At 40.5% G+C, this 22,949-nt stretch overlaps 1 protein-coding gene and 1 long non-coding RNA gene across 11 annotated transcripts in view; one reads left to right on the top strand and one right to left on the bottom strand.

The window, feature by feature from the left end:
• robo2 (roundabout, axon guidance receptor, homolog 2 (Drosophila)) overlaps nucleotides 1-22,949 on the bottom strand; it is a 289,705-nt gene that overhangs the window by 169,284 nt on the left and 97,472 nt on the right. The gene's annotated exons all lie outside the window — the stretch shown is intronic.
• On the top strand, nucleotides 14,357-17,879 carry LOC138412014 (uncharacterized). The gene is made up of 2 exons (XR_011244528.1): nucleotides 14,357-17,637; nucleotides 17,728-17,879. It is a non-coding gene; the product is annotated as an uncharacterized lncRNA (long non-coding RNA).

The following is a 22,949-nucleotide window of genomic DNA, read 5'->3' as shown; positions in this document are numbered from 1 at the left end:
TCTTTCAGGAGGCATGAATAGAGGGCATGATTCAGGTTAAGATAATATGAATAATGTGCCACGGGTCATTCAAGTTAGAGCGTACGTGAGGATATCAGAAATACCATGAAACGCCGCTCAAAGGCAGATTGTGAAAGAGAAAAACTGCGATGAAAGTAAGAGGGAAAAAAACATTGAAGGTCACCCTCACACTTTCCCCCCTCCGGCTGCAAAACATTTCAGCGTATAGCGCTGCAGCACATTCATTGCTCAAACCAATTTTACCAGAGGAATCAATATGGCTGAAACATTGGGCTTTTATGAGTTGCTACATTCAGCTGGGGGCCATGTGAGGGAAGTAATGTGTTCAGCTAGATTAGATTTAAACAACCTAGACATTGAGAAGGGGTGAAACAAACTTACAAGAGGAGAACAAAGAGAAGCACACAGACTATGGCTGTTTTAATTATAATAATATTTTTACGAATAATATTGATCGTTTCATCAAAAAAGCTCATGTGCATAACATTTAATTGTGGCATAATAACTGGCAACTGCTAGTTACCATCTATTCAATAAGAGTGTGAATTGCAGATTGTAAATTATATGACTTTAAAGAGACATGTGTCCATGTTACAGTGGTGCTGTTTAAAGCCTTGAAGCAAACCGTAATTGATTGTCATTCATATTTGATGTTGTTTAATTAGATAAACACAAGGCCCATATTTCCTTTTGCAATCTATTATTTATTGAACTCTTGTTTCATGTGTGTCAGCATAGCGCTGCAAGGCGTGTGCTTAATGATTCGTGGAGTTTGTGTTTCTTTAGTTGCAGCTATTTTCTCTCTACTATAAAGAAAGCCACACATCAGTATTTCTCATGACTATATGAGAATAGTATATATGTGGAGTACTCAACAGCAGTGCCCCAGGTCTGATATATTTAATGATTGTTTCTAACCTGTGCCGCACCTCCAGTGTCTTTGGCATCATGTCCTTATACGATGTGGTGCAGGTGGTTCTTGTGGAGTCTGACAGCGAGCTGTTTGGGACCTCGCGAAGTCTCAGAGGTGTGAAAAAGAACATCGTGTCAGACGCACTGCCACAGAGCCGCTGCTCAACTAATATCTGAAAAGAGCAGCTGAGGAAGCCATTACACAGCCATAGTGCCAGGGAAAAGGGTGGGCCACTGGGGCCCCCCTGGCAGTGCTACAGTCATTAATGCCCTCAATTTGCCTTAATGGCTTTCTCAATCCCAGCCCTCAGTTCCATTCTTCCCCCATGCCAGCCTGTATTTCGTCTCCTCTCACTGCCTGTAATTAATCCATTCATCTCTAAAAGATCCGATCAATGCTGTCTGGGATGAAAGTTGCCGTGCTGTGGGAGTAGCACGGGAAAAACATGGAGCGACACTTTGGTCACACAGTGATTGCAACACTAGACTGGACCGAGTATTAAACTGTTGATAAAACACAATGCAAATACTGGTGAGCTGTAACATCCACATACTAACACACTTACGATGTGACAGCAATAACATAAAATACGTGTTGAGAAAAGACTATCTGAAAACTCCTCAGCACCTCAGTGAATGTGTGACCTCCCGCAGTGAGCTATTACTGAACTCAATAGGATCATACAGTGAGCATTCCTACTGAAAATGATTTTTCAATTCCAGTCCCATCATATTACATTTCTGGGCTAAATGTCATGCACGGTATATATATATAAAAATCAATTTTCAATTTATGTATTTTAAGAGGAAGAGAGGTTGTGCCTGGGGAGCATTGGAACCAGATCCAGTTACCATCAGGACTTTTTAGTGAAAGAAGAGCTTATTAAAAATACATGTTTGGGCTGTTACTGATTCATTTAGGGGGGAGGAAAATATATACATGTGTGTGTGTGTGTGTGTGTGTGTGAGAGTTTTTTATGATTCAGAAATGCTGGCTGGCAATCAGGCACCACGAGCCCTCCCACTGACCCCGCCACTAAATCCCCCTCCATGCTCTGGCCTGGGATCAATAAGTAATTTTTTGGAGCTGATTAGTTTGCAAAAGGAATGTGGTCACTGTCTGATCTGTCCTAAGGATATAATCAAGCACTAAAAAGTGGCATTACTGCTGCTGTAATGTGAGGAGGGTGGGTGTAATGGTATGATGTGATGCATGTTCTCTTTAGAAATGGTGATTATGGGTCATGATGCAGGTCCACAGAGGCAGTCTGAGGCGCTATGGACACGACTTAAGAAAGAGGAGTCTGCTCACGCGGCACAAACAAGCATTTTGCCATTAAAAGGATAATGTCGAAGCGAAATGAAGAGAAAATCAGCGCAACTGAAGGATGCTTTCCATTGGCTGGTAAAAACTGAAAACGACAAAAAAACGAGAGAAAGAAAAAATAAGTGGATGGAGGGAATTGCTTTAAAGTAGTGTGTTGTTTCCCTGGGAGACAGATTGTGACACCTCTGAAGTGAACGGCGATGAATGTTCACTTCTCTCTGGCTTTAACATTTCCATCATTTTTTTATAATCAGGGCCTTCCAATGGTTTATCTGCTTCATCGGGATTATGTGATGACTGTGCTCCCTTAATAATCAACACAAGGGTTTCACAGTATGGCCGCGTTGGTGTTATGGTTTACAGTATAAGGCAGATAAGTAGGTGAAAAGTATATGATGGTGACCTGATTCAAACAATCAAATTCAACAATGCAGTAACAAACATCAATTAATCAATCAATCAATCTAATTTTATTTGTATAGCCCATTTTCACAAATCACAATTTGTCTCATAGGGCCTTGACAAGGTGTGACATCCTCTGCCCTTAACCGTCAACAAGAGGAAGGGAAAACTACCAAAAAACCCTTTTAACAGGGAAAACGATAACTAAGAAACCTCAGAGAGCCACATGTGAGGGATCCCTCTCCACGGACGGACAGAAGTGCAATAGATGCGAGGTGTAATGGAGAACGTCAGAAAAGTAAGAGTAATTAGAGTAAATAGTTGGTAGCATGAGTGAACAAACATAAAAAAAATGTGTCATGTGGATTTGCATTTTTATTTTCGACACTTGAAATTCTGCAATCAGATTAGTCAATCCAGATGAGACAAGGAGACGCGTCACGCCTCGATATAGCAGAGCCGGATTTAACTGCTACAAACCATTGGCCATGAAGCATTAACCGTGTTTACAGAACTGACAATAAAAAAGAGTTTGCTGAAAAAGTTGAATATGAACAAAATATTGATAATAATGATTTCTAAAGACATTTGTTTGAAGAAATACAATTTTACAATATAAATGAACAAACTCATTTTTCAAATGAAAAGTAGTGTATATAACAAAACCTATTAGTGCAAAACCATTTGTTCCCATCAAGACTCTCCCTGTGCTGGATATCATTCATTTAGACTATGTTCCACTGAAGTTGTTGATTTTGGCACTTTTTTTTTTTTCTCCTACTGATGTGTTTACTACTATCAGCTGCATCTATTACTAACAGCAGGTTGTCTTGAATGTGCTACATTTAACAGGCTCTGGGGAATAACACTAAACTACAGGCTTTCAAAGTCTTTTACAATTCCTTACTACACTTGTAAAAGGTCATGTCTTTGCCTATATTCGAAAACATTCATTAAAAGGACATCTATCATTACATAATATGTACAGCCCAATTAATATGGAGTTTAAAATGGAGGAAACAAATTTTCATATCAACACCCTTATGGCAGAGAAACGTAACTGAGGCTTGATATTTTACGGTTTAACCATGAAATTATTATAAATAACTATAAATGAAAAGAAAACACAAATAGAAATAAAATTGTAGAATTTGAATTAAGGAAATAAACTCATGTAATTAGTGCACATCTTTTTGTATTTTTTATTCTGTAAGATGAACGTTTTCATATCAGCAAACATAAAGGCCAATACTGATGTCTGTGAATACTGTAACCAAACAATAAATTGGTCAGGCTCTAATAGTATGTGTAAATGTATTTAATGTTATCTTCTGCAAAACAAAAGGCAGTTTCAAACGTCTGGTTCCAACTATTTATGAAGTCATTTCTCAGAAGTGTGTGTAACCCAATCTGTGGTGTGATATTCTGATTTGCTGCAAATGTGGCAACAGTGTGAAAAAAATCAATTCATACATTCATGTTACAAAACAAGCATTTTTCTATGGAAAGGAATTTATCTGTCCTTGTGAGCTGCTGCAATACTAGGAAGCTGGAGGCGAGTTGCAGCCCACACAGATATCCCTATAAAAGGCCAGTGAATCTCCACTAATGGGGGCTGTGAAGTAAGAGGACTATGATCTCTCTCAAAGAGAAATGTCACTGAGAGAGCTGTCTCACAAAGCTTAAACATACTGTACATCAAATTCTGAGGATTTCAAAGTTAGAAGTTAGAATTAGAAGTACTGAACTTTTGGGGCCTTGTGACTGGGGGGTGCTCTGTATTTCCTTTTTGCTGTCGAGACACAATGTTGAGCTTCTGTCCCTGGAGTCTGGTGTCGGTGGTCTTAAATTGGTTGTATGTTTAAGAGCGAGGTGGCTAAGGCTGAAATGCACTCGGAAGAACCCAGGTACACCGCAAATGATTTACAATCTGACCATTAAGATGTCATCCAAAGAAAAGCTTGAAGTTTAAGAACATTGCGTAAGTCAGCCTGTTAGGACTTCATTTGACTTTTTCTTTTATTCCCACAACCAAACGGCCACTTCTTTCAGTTCCAATCATAGGTTTGACCTCAAAGAGAAAAACTAGAGAAGAAAATCAGAGACAGCATGAGAGAGAAATGTTGGAAGGTTTAAATGTTGTAGGCCTTTTAGTCAGCTGGTCAGATATGTGAGTTCAATATCTTATTTGAGATTCAGTCATGGCAGAGTAAAGGAGAGAGGGGAGTTTGGTCAATTAAAAATAAAGTGAGGAAAAAAGCAGCTTTGCAAAAAGTGCCCTCTGCTGGATTCTAATGTTTACAGCATTACATCACTACAGATGACTACAGAACTAATGACTTGGTTTTAATAATGCTGCACTGCAGAAAAATGAAGACAACTGAGAAAAAACAACAGAGACAGGGGGCCCCCTCGTTACAATTGTTCTCTGAGGAAGATGAATTGCCAGCCACGATCTTTGACAAAACAATCTCACTTGATCAACCACAGGAAGAGGAGACTGATATTCAGCCAAGAAGAAAACCTGAACTCCGAGACCAAGAAGCAAAGAGTCCACATCAATTAATCAAATGAAATCAATCACTACTCTGAACGCACTGCATTAACAATTTAGGGTGTTCACACTGCTACATACTTCCTTACCAGTTAATGAATACAACATTCCTATCTCACTTCATATTATATATATATAATTCATTACATATCATCACAAATTCCTACAGTTTGTAAAAATAATTTAATGACAGATGAAAGACACTTCTTCTTCATCTTCTGGCTGAAATCTGATAATAGTTTGAAAGAAAATTTAAAATTAAAATGATGTACATGCTGTATGTGATGATATATGTTAGTAAAGTTTGTCTCTGTCTATTTCTAATAGATTTGGAGGCAATAGACTCCCACACGTTCCTGCAGGTAATAGAAACCTACCACAGAAGAAACACTATCGAGTTTTTTTTATCTGCCCAAAATGGCTTTTGATCTTTCATTGGCAGTGATGGAAACAGGCAGAGTGTTTCTTCACCAATTCTCCTTGAGCGCTCTGCTACGGCATTGTGTGAATGTTCTGCACTTAAACCAACCCTGAACTGCAACACGAGGCTTGTAACAAATTACACGGCAGCAGTCATTCAGAGCTGAAGCGAAGCTGTTGGCCACATTCTCAAAGCTGCGGCATGGGTGCGGTGGGAATGCATTACACTAGCATTACCTGGCTGTTGTACTATTTGCCCACTTGCCCATTGCAGCACACAAAGCTATATCTCCACCAGTCTTTAATCTATTCTGTGTCAAAGGATCAGCCCCCCAGAGACCCAGAATACAAGTTGTTTTATGTGGTGAGACCACTAGGCTAACACAGCACGCACGCACATACACACAAACACACACACTCACGAGAACACATAAATTCACGTTACTTGCAGGAAAGCAACAACAGGATGGAGGGGAATTAAGTTTTCCAGGATAAAGAAAGGCTCCGCTGACCCGTTCATCATGAATAATTGCAATCTAACACCAACATCATGGCTCACCTAGCCACTGCAGTTATTGCAGTGCGTTGGGTGGGATAGATTTCCACTTTGAAGTAAAGGGATGGTCTGAAGAGCACCATCACAGGTTTGGTTTTACAAGCAGGATCCAAATCAAAGCAATTAGACCATAATGTGCTCCATAAAGCTGAAAGAGAGGGGCCGCTAAGGGGGGAAATGGAAGGAGTGCATTTACATATCTATAGCTTTAAAGGGATTTCAAGCTATATTAAAGAGAAAATGAAATTACTGGGCCATAGCTCTGAGACTACACCTTAAACTCTTTGCTTGTGCAGTGCAGTGAAATACTGCTTGTACACACATTCAAGCACAAAGGGGCACACACTCAAACAACGCACCACCCCTTACCCGCCGTTCCCTGATAGAAACCACAGGGGTCCAAATGTGACGAAAAGGATTTCAAACAATCCAAAGTGCCATTTAGAGAGGTTAATTGGTTGGTCTGGTGCCAAACTGATCCAACAGAAGCTGAGTCTGACTTGGGACTGTGAGACATACTTCAAGAGATTTCCAGGGACATCAGATCACTGCTATTTAGCAATCAGCCACTGGCAAATGTCCACACGTCGGATCAAAAAGACGCACGTCTTAACAGGCGAGGGATAAAGTAGAAAGGTCACATCACTGAAATGGTGCTATGATGTCCAACCTCGTCAGAGATGAGTTACTGATAATTCAGTTAGTGATAGCAGAGCAGTGCAGACTGTAGGGAAACTCTGTGCCACAGTGCTGGAGCACGGCTGAGTGATGGTCAAATAGAGGGTGTTTCCTTTCTGTGACCCCACCTAGTCCACTGGCTAAATGCAGCCATAAACAAGACGGACCCAATAATGGCGACAGGCCCCGGCCAAAGACAGTCAGCATCTCGCTGCAGAGCCACACTCCTTTGAGACTGTAAAATCCAAAACAGCTACAGTTGGATATATGTACTTATATCTTCAGTCACGCTACAAAGACGTGTGTTTGGTGTTTTATGGTTTACTAAATAAGCAGTTTTGCTAAATATATATCACTGTGATCATTAGACTGTAAAACTACAAGTCTACAATTCTTGTAGTGACATATACAGTATGTCCTCAACCCTCTCTAACCTCACCCAGAGATAGCACAGTAGGTACATACATAGCAAAAATCTTTCAGAGACGTATTACATTTCCCCTAACCTAATCGCTCGCCCACACAATAAGAACCATAACAGATATGGGGCCACATCTCATCCATGCCCCCATTCAGGGCTGGACCTTATCTGCAGGGAAACACATTTCAGCTGGGGCTTGTCCTCACGCAGGGGACTGGCCTGCTGACGGCGGGCTCCCAGGGCTTAACCTGGACTTACTGCGACTCTTCTCTCTCTCAGCAGATATTCCCTGTCTCTCCCAGCCCCCCCACTCAGCACAAGATCTAGTCGCTGCACCTGTCCCTCCACGAGGCAAGACACTAGCTCTGCACAAAGGGGTGTTTACAGAGCCCGTCAAGTTATTAAAGTTTAATCCCACTAAGAAGAGCATATTCTGACAATGAATTATAGATGACACAGGTTAGAGTGTCCTATATGACCTCCATTCCACCAAACCCACCGTGGTGGGTTTTAATAAACTGTATTATCAACAGTGTCAGGATGCTGCTTGCACCTAGATGGAGTTTCATATATATAACGGAAAAAAATATGGAGGGGGAATCTAATCCTGATGTGATTTACAGCTGTGGGGGGTCAGAATAAATGGCAGGGTGCATCCAGCTGAAACCTACCCAGCACATATTCTAGAACAATAATGAGAAGAGTGTTAATTCAGTCTCAGGCGCTCGTCAGTGACCCCCACTCCATTTCATTTGTTTAGTCTGTGGGGAGATAAACAGAATTGCCACTTTCCCATCTGTCAAGGCAAAAGACAGTAAATGAGTTTTAAAATTCAGCAGAGACCAATTGTCCTTCCTTAAAATGATTTTATTTGTTCCCCCCTGGGATAATACAAGCTTTCCTGCAAAAAACACACACTGTGATTCAGTTGTGGAAAGGTTATATGTGAAAATATAATTTGTTTCTCATTACCTAAAATCTTAATCACAATACAGTCCAGTGATTTACCCCACATCAGTTATGTAGGTCATTTTGCTATTACTCATTGCTAGATGAGTAAACGCAAATTAGGAATCTGAACCAATTTTTAAAAATCCCTTTAACTGACATCTTCAAATGTGTGTGTTATACACATTTTAAATAAAACAAATTATCAAATGTCTGAATTCCATATTAGGAACATTGGTTAAAGTGTGTATTACCCAAGTTTCAATATTAATTCTGCTTACTTTCTATAGTAGACAGTATACACAGGTACATCAGTGAATTCTGAATGATTTGTTAGGCTACAATTCAACTAAATGATTGTCCCTTTATATAACCTTGCAATTATATTTCAGCCATACAATAAAGTCATAGAAAATGAATTATTATATTATAGGTTTTTCTATTATATCAACAGGTCTGGTAAAAGATTTGGTCATTCAGTATCACTTAATAAACCATTAGAGTTTTACAGATATGATGAAAATATGACCAGTGACCCACCACACGTAATGGTCTTGTAAGCTATATCATTAAGGTTTCCATATAACTAAATACAATAATGACGTCTGCAATTGTGCACTTAATGGATGGGCAGTAGCTGTCGTAGTGAGGTCAGTGTGTTTGTTGTGTGACCTGGAGCTAGGGTAACTTCCTGTATTATGTGGCCGTCCCATGCAGTCCAGACCAGTGGCCTCTCATTACAGACTGGAATCCTGCTTCTAAATTGTAGGGCAGGGACATCGACTCCCTGATTCTGGAGTAATGGGATCCAGGGACATCATTATCAAGTGCACAGGACCTACATCACAGATGCTTTTACGGTCTTCAAACAGCTGCTCTTTCCCTCAAAAAACCACATTTGCATCCCATCCTCTTTTCTAGAACCTCCCTTCCCCACAGTGCTAATCCTGGGCAGTTGAGAAGCCTTGTATTTACCGGAGGCCTGAACCAAACATCTTGCAGCTGTAGCCATGCTGGGAAAAAAGACAGGTTGTGTAGCCCGTCGTAATGCTTTCAACTGCACAGTCTACCTGAGGACTCTAGCATCGAAGAATAGCTGCTCGTTGTGCAAAACAACCACCAACACTTCAGAGACTCAATTCACAGAAAGAAAACAAAGAAAATGGGTGTAGATTTTGTTTGTAAGTGCAAAAACAAGATGTAATACGGTACATGTTTGTCTCTTTAAGGTGTTCTGGGTTCAAAATAAGAAAATTATGAACAATATCGAAGAGGCACATATGGAACCTCTGCTTTTGAGAGAAGCTTTGGGTAACCAGCAGTAGCTGCCATCTCTGGACATCACTATCAGCATGGTGGAGACACAACAATGCAGCAAACACTGTAATTACCTAGTCAGAGAACAGGATTGTGTTTGTGGGTAAATGGAAGGTGGTTATGATAAGTGGCGATGCTATTGTGCCAGCAGGCCTTGCTTGCCTAGCCCAGTTATAGGTGGGGAGTCATGCAGGAAACAAGATTATTACTACTACAACTCAGTCTCATGGGCTCCCTGCATGTGGGCCTCATGGACAGAAAAAAGCTTGATAGCTGCCATTATCTTTTCTGGAGTGCATTTGGAAGCGAAACAAACCTTAATCAGTTTCCCCTCCCGACGGAAAAGAGAAAAGAAACTCAGCGTTACCAAAAAAAATGCATGTTTGACATTAAAAAGTCTCAATTCTCTCATCACAGTGGTGGAGTTTCACAGGGGATGCAACTGTACAATTTCCATTTAAATGAGCTTCACAGAACACGGTTGGGGGCTAAAGTTGCTTGTGCTTTGTCAGTGTATTGCATATTAACAAGGGCAGAGAAAAAATACCCTTTGAAACACTACAGGAAAGTAAAATAAGGTAGAACCTAGAGGTGTGACAAATGCAAAGGGCACTTTATAAATGCGACTATCACCTAGGGGATGATAAAGAGTGTTAGGATCTAATTCTTCCTTAATACTTTATCCCTGTAGACCTGCGGTTTCAGCTCCTATATATGGAAAGATAGTGGCAGGGTTGCAGTGGGGTTGTGAATAGCTGTGCTCAGAACATGCTGTGTGTGAGGGCTGCACAGTGGGGCTGCTACAATTGGTTGTGATCTAAACCCCAAGAGGCCAAACCAGAGTGTGATCCTTAGGTCAGCTGAGCTCTGCTCTCTGGTCTCTATTCTCTGCTGTGCTCCTTTCATGCAGCTCTCACAGCGAGTCTTTACAGGAGTTCCTCTTCCCCTCTGGTGGAGGTAGCCCAAATGTGGCCCTGTGCTAAACACAGTACATGTCCTGTGTAAATTGCAGCAATCTAGCAAGGAAGGCAGCCTGCAGTGGATTAGCTGGGCTTGACTCTGGCAGTGCAGGATAGGGGTTTACATTAAAGTAAAAGACTGTGATTGAAATTGTCGCTATATTGTTCTGATTTTGACAGAAACAGTTTCTTATCCTCAAAAGCAATACAGCAACCAACAAACTGAAACTGCATTAATTAATGTCATGTCACATTAGAGGGCTGATGGATTGTTGACAACGCTGTGTTTAGTACAAATGCATACATGCAATAATTTCAGGTTGATGCACTTCTGTATATAAATGTGCCTTTAAATTGTGCTGCGGATGAATTGTGTTGGGGTAAGCATTTACACTTTATAGTCAATCAATCATGAAAATAGTGAGATGAATACAAATGCATTTACATACTGACAACACAGTGAGGTTTTCTTTCTTATGCATGGCTGGCTCAGGATAAAAGCAAAAACAACAACAATCGTCTATCTGAACATACAGAGACACTCTCACCTCACAGATTTATCACAGATCTTCACCACATGCTATAATTGATGCCTTAAATTTATACAGAGTCACAAAGGAATTTACGAGGTCGAGCATACTAACACAATAAAGGAGCTTTCTGGATTCATGAAGCCGTCGCTCCGTTACAAATCTAACGACTATTAGACTCGAAAATCAACGCTCCCATTTTGCTGCCTTCAGCAGAACGGTCTGATGGAAGGATTGGAATGTAAAGCAGAGGGAGGGAGCTGGGAGACCAAATGGCCATATTGTTAAATTGGAGAAAATTATTACAGACATTAAATCTGTTATTTATGTCATTAATCATTAATCACTCCATACGTGCAACGTGATGAGATATGGACAATGTCTGTCCTCTGTCAATAATCTTCAATCTGAAGGTAATAAGGCTGCGTTAGACCATCTCCCCCAATGCTGGAAATCTGCTGTAACATTAAAACCAGGGGGGGTTTCATCACAGTCCAGGGCTCAACAGCCAAGGGAGCAAACACCACGGGCCCCCTACGCATTGCTTAGCCATATTACCCAGCACCCACCATCCCAAATTTCATTACTTACTCATTACTGAGTCGAGCTCCGCCATGAGAGAGCAGCACTGAATCATAAAGCGCTCATTTAGCACCACATCCACACAGATTATCCTTTATATTGGCCTGGGTTTCACTGTGCAAAAACATGTCACTGTTTCAACTGATAAACCTCAAAATTCAAGGAAAATCTTCTATATGTACGTTGCAAAATGGAGAAAAATAGTGTTGCAAAAACGATAACAAAAATTTGTATATCAAATCAATTATCTGAACTTTGACAAGAAATTGAGGTTTATGTATGATTGACTTCAAAAGCACAAAACAAAAATGAAAAGAAATTATTCTGGCATTGTTTAGGCGCCATTTACTCTGAATGTGTTCGGTGGCTGTTCTGACAATTGAGATGGTAGCAACCTTAGCAGGAAAGATATGAATGAAGGAGATGTAATGAACATGTTCAGGTCTATTTTTACAGCGCTCAGGAAGAGAGCGCCAAAGTAGGAGATTAACCTACAGTGGCAGCCAGTCACCAGCGACTCATTAAATTGAGAAAGAAAGCAGTTCTAACAATCACAGGTCCTGCCCTCTTTCCACTGTGATATTTCATCAATTGACGGCATGCTCCCACTGTTTCCTTTGGTTTATTATGAATATCAATATCTGTCGCAGCAATGCAATGTAATGGTGCAATTGTGTTTGTGCACTTACCTAGTTGGGATAAGATCCATCACAGAAAGAAAGAATCCGGCAGCAAAAAAGAGAGAGAGAGAAAAATAAGAATTAGAACGATAGACCAGTACATATTTGTACTTGTATGATGGGGTTGTTAAAGGAAAATTCATTCAACAACAAACAAATCCCTCGTTTGCTACTACATCTCGTGCATATCCAAAGACTGTATATAGACATGGACAGGTCTCCACTTCCTTCCATTGTACAACAATGAAGCTTAAGTATCCCGGATAAGGGTGCTGCCATCTTGACCTTTTCATAACATTTAGAGCAGTGGTGGTGGTGGATGATAGACACACTGTCCCACACTGACATGTCCCATCTGCTAACATGGTGGAGGTTTATGACATATACTATACCACCAGGGGGCAAAGCTATTTAGTTTGAAGGTAAAGATCTGAGATCTGCATGACTTTCTTGTTTCTTGTAGACAGTAACATCTCAAACAACCTCCCGAGATTATCATGCATTACAGCATCTGCAGTTTACCCAGAATGGTGCAATAAATGAAAGAAAACAAGCATTCAGGGGCTTCTATGTGGGAACAAACAACTTGTCAATATGAGGCACCGGAGGAGATGTGTTCAATCTCTACCTTGCTCTTGGAAAATGACAGCAATTCCATTTTACTACAATGGCTCGCACGACCTCCAGAAAGCAACCCAATACAGAATATTTGGGGCGAGGCAGAATGAGAGGTGCACAGCGTGAATGCAAGGCTAAAACAACTCAACAAAAATGCATGACTTTATCGTGTCAGCATGAGCCATGTGATTTAAAAGTGTTTGGAAAAAAAAACGATGTCAGCAAGTCTCAATGCAAAAGCAGGTGGGTCGCCCTTGTTAAGTGTAGCCAGGGAATATAGGATAAAACATAAACCCTGTATTCAGGTTAATTGATTACTAAAAGACAAGACACTTTTTGTGAACCTCACAGGGGACATATTGACTAATTCAGGGAATGACATATTAGCAAAGAATGAAGAAACAATCCTCTTTTATGTCAGTGGCTGTTTCCCATTTCCATTTTTATAGCTGGAAAAGATCTGTTTAAGAGCCACTGTCTGTTCTAATGAGATGTCACTTGATTTAGGGTCAGGCTGCTTGAAGACTACAGTGTTTCACAGGGGCCGCTCTGACAGTCAATAGAAATCAATACAGCCGATGCAATTATTAATACAGTCCTCGGCCGTTTGATGTGAATGAGACAGATGACATTAAGCCAGATTGATCTAGAGGGAAATGGATTTCATAAAGCACTCAATACCTTCATTATATTCCACACAATGACGCGTCTGGGGAAGCTCAAAAGCATAGACGCCGCAATTCTATGCATCTCGGTTCGCTAACATGAAGGGAAATTACACTGTCACATCTCAATGTTGTGAAAGAGCATATTGTTGTACGACACAGTTACGTTTTGTTGTATATCTTGTTCTCATGAACTTAACAGTATTGCAGTATTAGTATTATATGTTGTGGAATTTGTCAGTTGAATGATCAAGCACAGTTCTACTATTCTACGATTGTGAATACGTTGCACTGAAACAATGCAGTCAATACCGATGACGACAGGCTCGATGAGGAGCTGCTGAGTCTCAGGTGTCAGTCCCAAATGAATATTCACCCCAAAGATGAACCTTGCTCCCTCCGGGCCCGTGGCACTAAATTACCAAGCATTAACACTGGTAAACAAAAACCGAGCTGTGTTTGGTTTGAGGGGGTTTGTTTAAATAACCTCTGGCTCTCCAGCTCACGACACAGTAAAGCAATAAAACCTGCTTATTGTCACTAAATCCCTACAGCTTCATTAACAATGAAATATATATGAAGAGAAACCTCTTTGTGACCATGTGCATCTGTGCTCATAATGCTTCTCAGTTTTGTGGCATTATCAGACATCAACATATTTTTCATTTGCAAAATTAAATGTGTTTGTGTATGCAAAAAGTCACATGTTTTTAAACCAACCTGAATGACTCAGGTTGGTTCCACCTGGTTTCCAGCTGTGACAGCTTTTTATTCCTGACAAACAGCATTAATAAACACTACCTGACCAAAGCCACAAAGAGCAAACAGGCAACATTAGAGACCGGTGGGTGAACACAAATCGATCATCAAGCAAGCTATAGACAGAAATGCTTTTGTTGGCAATAGGTGGAGACCAAGACAGAACAATTGGACTCAGATGTGTCTGCTGGATACAAATGCATCTGTTGTTCAGTGTCATATAGACATATAGATAAACTGCATTTTTTTTATTAATATTTCCATTTCAGTTTTCTTTGCTGCCACCATATGGCTGATTTAATTTTCATTCTGAAACCAATTTGGCAATGGCGTGAAAAAAGTGAAACCCTGGTATACTGTGAGCTTCTCTTCTATTCATATGCAGCGATGATGTCAGTTTGGTAACCCATTGGAAAAGTGAAAAGCCTGAGGAGGTGTAGGAGCAGTGAAGGATATAAACTGAATGAGTAGGATGGTGTCCTGAAATGTGACAGCAGCCAGTGCGTGAGCCAGGCAGCGGCTGCTGCTCTGCCACGGCTGGGCAAACAAGACGGTGCGGCTGCCCCTGACTCCACACAGGTACAGTGAAGATCCAAGGCCGCACACATTCATATGCATGTTCATGTACACAAAAATACACACCTTAAAAAATTTACAAAACATACTTGCATATCTGCAGTCATACATAAACAAGAGGCACATTCCTGGAAATGTCTGCAAGCTACTGGCATTTTTCCCGCGCTAATCCAGCATTTACTGTAAGTAGCAAATCCTGTGATGTTGAGGCACTAATAATACTCAATGATCCCATTTCTGCTGAGTCCATTTCCCTGAATCCTGTTTGGAAAAGGGATCCTTAAATCTGAATAAACAGCCAGTTGACTCGAGCATTAACAGCAAGATTTAAAATGCTGTACTGTATTTTAATCCATTTTAAAATGTCTGTCTGAGGAGTTGCAGCTTTTTAAGGCTGAAAGAGAACAAACCTAGACACAACCACAACCTCACCTAATGTTGCCTATACAGTGTCTGAAATAATAGTGGAGGAAGTTTCTTTTTCCTTTTGTATTCTGCGAATACGGTCAATATCAAACCAAATCAGATTCTGAAGTACAGTTACACCAATTCATCTACACAAGGCAGCGTTTTGAGGCAGCCTCACATGCTGTTGATATTTGTTTGATATATTCTAAAAACTTCTATTATAATCTTGAAATTTCAAGTTTATTCTCAACATTTCCACTATTTTCCTCAACATTTCAACTTTATCCTTGAACGAATTAAAAATATTCATACTTTTTTTCCCAATGCCTGACCCTGATCGACAAGGCGAGTGTTGCTTTTAAATTTTATTTCATAATCTAGTAGCATGTCAAGAATCTTTTAATACCAGGGAGGACGGCCATTGTATCTGCATTGAACCATGCATGTTATTTGTAAGATAAGGTTTCAAGTGCTCAGGTCAGAGTTTACCCTCTATCTCCATCCAGTGTGACTGGATGTTATAGTTCAAAGATAGCACTCATTCAACTTAACTTGTATCTGACATTGGCAGTGTTCAAATAAGATGTTTGAATGTCAGCAGAATTCTAATCTAAACCATATCACAGCTGTAATTATATTTCATAGATTACAACCAAAAAAAAAGCTGAACATCATTTTTTCCATTTTAATCACCAGCTTCTGACTACATGTGGAACAGCATTAATAATTATTTAATTAACATGTTGAATAGGAATAGCATGGGGGCACCGTCACTCCCCTCCCCCTGTGCAGGCATGTGTGACGTCTGCTTCACACACACACACACACACACACACACACACACACACACACACACACACAAATCATAACTGTGCGTACTGTAGATGCTCTGCACCTGCTTCAAAAAGTAAGGTAGTCAAGAGAAGCTGTGACTTCGGCACACTATGTTGGGGCACAGTGAAGCTATAAGCCATGATTATTGGTTTGTAGTGAACACCCACCTCCCCCCTGGTTTCCAGTGCTGTGGGACTTGACTGTCACTGTGACTCGTTCTTTTTTCAGAGTTAGTCCTGCTGCAGCACGGCAATCTCCTCCCCTGCTCCCTCTATAGATGGGAGCAGAGAGCATCTGGTGAAAAGTGATAAAGTCATGTACTGAGTGCTTCGCCAGTCTGCCGCGCACTGCACACCCGAACTCAAGGAGGACAAAGATAGAAGCGAGAGAGCCAGAAAGTAGATTAAGGGAAGCAGGGGCTCTCATTCCCATTACTGGCCACATGAACACCTTGAACTGGTGAGGTTCCCACCCTCTGTGATTTTCAGTGGTTGAATCACATGCACAAATTAGATTCCACTTGGCCTGGTACCCTGTTTCGTTATGAAAGCCTACAGATCTACGTCCCCATCATCCTTTTTCCTCTTTTGCGAAAACACTGGATAAGTATTTAATGATATAACTCTGAGGCATGCAACCATCCCCCATGTCTTAATGAAATTAGCTTTTGCCTCACCAGAAACAGTGCTGGTGGCAAAGTGAGGTGACAAAGAAGATCATCATCAAAGGTTACTCCCCACGTCTTTGTTCTTATTGCCTTTTCTCTCGCAATCAGTGCAAGTTCATCTATGTCCTAAAGCTATGCTCGAGAATGAGGGAGGCTTAAATTACCTCTATAAAACATTTTCATATAATCCCAGCGCATGAAGTGAATATTGAAAATTCTATAATATCTCAATAATCACTTTCCTGTTTTTAATATTTCAGGATTAGCAGCCATAAGAGATTTGCCCCACTGTCTAATGGTTTATTAAAAGCTGGAGAGACGTCTGGTGTCTGGCACTTGTTTTGAAAATTAGCCATGAAATATAGCAGGAGAAAAATAATTTGTATGACACAAGCTGAATTAAAAAGGTACACTGTGATACAGATGAATCACCAAATTCAAACACACAATTTCTCATCACAATACATGACAGAATCGCAATAATGCCGATCAACTGCTAACGCAGCCTGTTGTGCTCTCATTACGTTACTATGTAACATTTATCATTTCACAGTAAACACTTTAACATATGCAAAATGTATGTTTTATTTAAAATTAGCACAAGCTGTATATTTTGTTATCTTACAACTGCTTAAATCATGTAACTTATTTGGTCCAATCCTGATCTAAACTAGTTTAATGAGCTCAAGAATAACAATCTTCTCCACTGAAAGCATTCACGTCAGCAGTGTGGTCCCACTTTGGTCCTCCCCCCATCCCAAGAAAAATGGTAGATAGGTATGAACGGTGGATCATAAAGCGAGGTATGAAATGAACTGTGGACTTGGGTAATCAAAACAGGCTGGAATTCAAAATGAAAGCTATTTAAATTGTAGTTCTTCCTTTTCATTCAGTCTGACCAGCTACTCTGATATGACGACTTTTGCCTCCGTCTGTGATCAAAACACCCTCTGAAGATAATGATGCTCAATTACATTGCTAGACAAACAACGGAAACAGCAAACAGTGACAAATATAATAATAAAAGAAGCTGAGCTTGACAATGTCTAGATATCAGCTCCAATTTATTTATTGCTTAACCAGTAGGCAAATGAATCATGCAATCAATTAATCATTGAAAATCAAAATATAAATGTCCAAACTAACAGATATCGGAAGATATATAACAAAACAAAACTATGGCGTACATGTTGCTTTATCTATTCATTCTTAACAGTGTCCCATTGTTCAGCGTGTCCTTTCAGTGACCACTTTACTCACTGGGTTAAGTGTTGAGATCTGGACAAGCAGTGACATCAATACAATCAAGTCAAACAGGATAAGGAACACAAGCTGTCAGGCAATCATAGAGGTTGTACACAAATATGTGGCCTCATCCACACAAATAGAAAAAGCTGACAGTATTTTTCATTCAATCAATCCCTTCTGTTCGTTGCCCAGACTTTGATCTAAACGGGACGCTGCAACCCCAGGTCCCATTGAGTAAAATGCATTTGAAACTTAGACATCAAGGAAACCCAAGTCGTCATAAACAAAATGATATAAACACTGATTTAAGACATTTATTTAAATAGGTTATAAAGGCTATGAATAAAAGAAAAGGCAAAAACAACATGTTCATGGTTGGACTCACTGTGTTAATAAAACAAAAAATGAAGGTTACACAAGTTTAGAAATGTTTCAGTGGGGGAGAGTCAGTTATCCAACATCTGGCCATAGAGCAGCCATGTTTGGATCCAGCCGACTCTAAACGACACAGTGGGGGACGCCCTCTCACGTAGCCCTCTGTTTATTAAGGGCATCCATTTGTGATAGCAATCAGCTCACATATTTAAATCCTGAGGTGTTATTGGATTTATCAATCTTGTCTCGTGTCCAGTGGTTTATGTGATCACCTACCGGCCACTTGGCAGCTGTCCTGGACGGGAGGATGGCACTTACTCTTCAGTTAGGACAGCACCTCTGCAGCCAAGGCAGATGTTAGTAAACAAGCACACCGTCGGTGAAATGAATCTACTCCTCAGTATAAAGATATTGTATCTTAAGAGCTGCTCATGCAGGCATATAAATCTGGTGTCAGAAATGAGCGCATATGGCAAAAGAGCCAACATGTGGCAAATGGGCAATTTGTCTTCAATACCCTTTCTGTGTTGCCAGAATGAAAAGCGTTACCATAGCAACGAAATAGGGAAAATAGTTCAACATCCCAATCATTCAAACAACACAATATTGTATCCCCTAGCACTGCCAATAAATATTCTAAAGCGTATAATGGCCTGTCTTATTTTGGAGAAGCAAAAAAATACCTCACAACTGAGATGGGATGATATAAAGGTAAAAAGATATGTGGTCCATGGAACTGTATAAAACTAGGTTTGTGGTAACTGAAGACAAAAGCCTGCTTACATATCCTAAATATCCAGGTACTCTCCTCTCCAAATATGAATCTGCTATTGAAACACTGTAAATGTAATAACAATAACTGAAATGACACTCAGTAGAGTGCATAGCTCCGCCCAGGCCCAATAGTCCCATAACATTCAATCAAGGTGCATCAAATTGCACATACTCATGGATAGGTTCACTCACTCCCAAAGCAACAAACTAACAACAGGGGCGAAAAAACACTGTCAAAGTTAATAAATGGATGTGTATACCATATTTTTTGCAATACTGTATTCAAAGATTCAAAATATGCTTCTATCAGCTGGTACCATTCTTCCCAACACGGAGACGCATGTGCACTGACAGTATTTCTTTTTTTGTCCCTCATGGATGACACAGTCCCCGACTCTTTCTCTAACCAGCTGTTTGTGTTAATTACTTCTCAACTTGCTTCTGTCACACTAACATGGCACCACTCTAACTGCTTATGAATTGATGACAATAATGGGAATCAGCAGAGACAATGGAGTGAGATTACAGGCTGAAAAGGCCAATTTCTCAGCTATAACAGCGGCGAACAGAGGGATCGGAAAGGACTGTGTCTCTTAAAATAGACAGAGCCTTTTCATTATATGCTAAACAAATGCAACAGCTGTAGAATTAATCCTAAATGGGGTATATAGCTTGCACTTAGACCATCTGGCATGGTGGAGCATATTAAAATGAAGACTGAATTGGCCGACTGAGGCTGATGTGCACACAGTGAGGACGGTGCCTCTCTGTTAGTCAGGGCTGCTCGTTGGGTAGATGGAGATATTGAGCACAGCTTGAATGCTGACTAATGGACGCTTTCACTTTCATTTTCCGGAGCGGTAACAATAGTGCCCTCTGTCTGGGCCGCCCATACCATGCCACTGCAGCCATTCATGCAAAGAGCCTCAGGCACAACATCAACGAAAACATCAACTACAAGCAGAGATAGATGCAAGCCTATCTCCTGAAATGAGAAAATTAACAAAGCACTGGACCGATAAGTTAGAGGTCTGCTGCAGTAGACGCAATACGGAAGATGAATATTGGAAAAAAAGAGTATTGTTCCTATTCAGGACTATGATTAATAGGAACATGCTGTTTCAGTAACCTTTTGAAGTGTCCCTCTTCCGAACAAGTGTTTGACCTCCTTTGCTTCTCAAAAACCCAGTACAGGAAACAGAAAAAATCCTGAACTGAAGTTGCCTTAAAGCCAGTGTTGTAAGACTACTTCATAAGAAATGAATATTGCATGTGATGTGCCTCCTCACACAATGTTTTGTTCTGTACTCCACCCTGCCAGGCAGACACAAAGAAGCAGAAGATTGGGTTTGGCCCATCAAGGACATAATGGTGCTGTTGGAAGAATATTAGATCTCAGCTACAGCTGGGGTACAACGAGCATGTGGCTCCTCCGCAGGGACTAACTCCTTGCACCTAATGCAATCAGCCACACAAATCACATAGTTACGTGTGTGTGTGTGTGTGTGTGTGTGTGTTCACACGTATCCAGGCAGACACATGCTGCACAGGACAAAAAGACTTCTCAGCATGTCTTGCCGAAAGTCAAATCATCATCACTCAAATTTGATTTGGATCCAGAGTGTTCTGACTGCAATTTCCTTTATTAAAATGGTCAGATACACATCAAGTCCTGTTCACAGAGTTTGGGTTGCACAGCATTTACTGACTGAAGGGAGGGGGCTGCCTGAGCTTACAGAGGGGGGGGTTGTAATGCAGCAGATGTGTATTTCACAAGCTGTTTAATGACAGATTTAATGGTGACGTGCGCAGCTCCAAAGGCCACAAGTGCTCACAATGCACTCGTTCTGTTGGTAAAAAGTACAATAAACGTGTGTGAGCATCTGTCAGTGTGGAGTCAAACTAGAGTCAAACTATCTTCCACTAAAATAAGCCACCACACTCGCTCTTGACCTTTTAAATCAATAATGCTATTGGAGAGTGAGCTCTTTTTGCATGGAATGAGTGAATAAGAAAAAGTCACTGCTGGAATAAGATCTTCAGAAATGTGCAGCGGAAGCTTGGACACTTAAGCATCATTGTGCAACTACTGACCTTCAGCAACTGTAATTTATTCCTAATCGAAAACCCCTTGTGTTTGAATGAGACAGTGGATCATTTTCAGGGTAAACAAAACAAAAATGACCCCATCACTTTATGATCATGCAAAGCACACAACCCTGAAAAGTGACAGCATTTAACATGCATCCAGTCCCATGTGCCAGAATGTCCATCTGTTGTTGTAAATTATGAATGAGCCATTAAATTTTTATACACGTTAACTGTCTCCCATTTCTTAATTATGAGACATCAGGATATTTCGTCCTCAGAAAGGAGAGTTTTAAATTCCAATATGAAATGTACAAAATTCTATCCTGTGTCTAAACTGAGGTGTATGAGTCTATAGGGCTGAGTTCAGGATCACTGATGCTGTTGCCTATTCTGCACATAAATACTGCCACCTGGTGATATATCACAGACAGCCCATGTGTCTGCAGTGAAAGCTGAGCTGTAAATCTGTGCAGGCATCAAACAAATATCTGATCCGGGCTTCAACGCCATTATCGTCGCACATAGCGTTTACACATTTAATTGGAACGCTGACCAGCTGAATACAGATTAGAAAGGTCAAAGCAATATGGACCTGGACCTACACACACACACACACAGCTGTGTCTCCATGACTTCAGGGCACATTACATTTATTTACACTAATTTCCTGCAGACTTCAACCTTCAACCAGAGTAACCCTTACCCTAACCTTAATCTAAGGTCCCCAGAAGGAATATAATCCCAATAATGTGACAGTACAAACAGATTAAGGTCCCCACAACATGAGGAATAATTGCCCACACACACACATTTATGCACACTCCATTCACTTTTGTTCTCCCATCAATCAAAATGGCTGCTTTGGGAGGTAGGGTTAATGGTATTATTTGTCATGCCAACCAAGGACAAGAGCATGCGTGCCCATTGGATGTGATGTCTTTATTAGCAGACATGACAGCAGCCAATTCACCAGTTTCTTTTCCATGTGGAGCAATGCCAGCCAGTTCAGCCCTCAGGGTTGTTTAACCAGTACACAGTCGAAACTGAGGAAACACACTCATTCACAGAAAAAATTCAAATAGGTGAAAAATTGTCAGAACGACTGCGCTCGTCCAAAAAATGATCAAGAATGTAATTGCGTTTTGTGACATGGTGAAGGATAACAAATCATCATTTATAGTACACGCTCATAAATCTGCATTCACATATTGTGTGTTCATAAATCTAAATTAAAATGCTCATTCTAGATCATAAATGAGAAGAAAAAAAAAAAACATTGTAAGAAAAAGCCCTTTTTTTATTCTGAAGCTGCTTCCTGTTGGATTACATTACCCGTGAAACTGAAGTATTTTTTTCATTGGGCACTAATGGTGTCTACTGGTGCAAAGCCGCTGTGAACGTTAGCCAATTTTGTTTAGTTCAAGAGTTGTTTTTGTGCTTGCACACATTGTTTTTGTGTCATTTTATGACTCCAGAGGTGGATGGAGTGGCACAGCTGAGGTTGTAGTTACACAGATCAGGCAGAAATGTGTAATTTTATCATTGTTTTGAAATTGCTTGTATTTGCACCTGCACACACCACCTTCACCTGTATTGGAGTCTTTACTGGAGACACGGCTTTAAAGTC

The sequence above is a fragment of the Paralichthys olivaceus genome, chromosome 11, assembly GCF_024713975.1.
Source record: "Paralichthys olivaceus isolate ysfri-2021 chromosome 11, ASM2471397v2, whole genome shotgun sequence".
Classification (NCBI taxonomy): Eukaryota; Metazoa; Chordata; class Actinopteri; order Pleuronectiformes; family Paralichthyidae; genus Paralichthys; species Paralichthys olivaceus.
This window is presented reverse-complemented; position numbering and strand designations above follow the sequence as displayed.